Here is a 1,089-nt window from a genome sequence, read left to right as displayed (position 1 = left end):
AAAAAAAAAAAGAAAAACACTTTACAACAAGGCTAATTTGATTAACATAAAATTCCATTGAATTCCTATGTCAAAAATAACTGAGAAACAAAATCTATTTCAAACATAATTTACAACTAAAAAAAAAAAAAGAAAATAAAATCGTACAAATGATATTTTCCTTTCTTTCTGTTTCGATTTATTCTTCATTGCATTGATTGCGAGTGAGCACTATAAATACATAGGTTGGTCGTAGGCCTCGTCTTTTTCTTTTTCAATCGGCGTGTATTACTCGAGTTGTTCCATATGGGACAAGAGAAAGTAGAGTCGTTACACTGTATCGTGTTTCAGCTCGACGACAATTCTGGATGTGTTCATTAAAGGGTTTAGCTTCTCGTTTGAGGTGTGTCATGGTCGAAAGCACCGGAAACGTCGAATTAAACGCGGTCCCGGAGGAAATGGAACATGAGATATGTTCTTTTGATTTAATTGTTACGCGCGACGCCGACGATGAGCTAAAATTATGGGTATATCGCTTGATGCAACGCATGATATCAGCCTCGTTTAAAATAGATTATGAAGGACGAAGTTTTCGAGTTTATCGATATGCTTCAAACATTGTAACGTGTAACATCGTAATTTAAAATAAATAATGGTAGATAGGTTACTCGGAACACCTCGAAATTCTAGAATTCGAATGTAATTTTCTTTGTAATTCGAAACTCAATAATAATAAAAAAAAAAAAAAAAGTACAAACTCGATGAACAAAGGATTATTTTCGCAGCGTGAATAAAGAGCAAAGTAAGACGGTTCGTAAACATTCGGTGACCGATGTGCGATCGATTCTAATTTTGTAATAATATAAAATTATAAAATTGTAATAATATAAAATAATATAAAATCATAAAAATATAAAAATTTATAATTTATAAAATCAATAATTTAATAAAATAAAATTTAATTTAAATATAAAAATTCATAATTTATAAAATCGATAATCAATATAAAATCAATCATAAGAATATAAAAATTTATAAAATTATAAAATTGTAATAATATAAAATAATATAAAATCAATCATAAAAATATAAAAATTTATAATTTATAAA

This window comes from Frieseomelitta varia, unplaced genomic scaffold (assembly GCF_011392965.1).
Source record: "Frieseomelitta varia isolate USP_RPSP 00005682 unplaced genomic scaffold, Fvar_1.2 scaffold_331, whole genome shotgun sequence".
NCBI classification, from domain to species: Eukaryota; Metazoa; Arthropoda; class Insecta; order Hymenoptera; family Apidae; genus Frieseomelitta; species Frieseomelitta varia.
Note: the sequence above shows the minus strand (reverse complement) of the source record.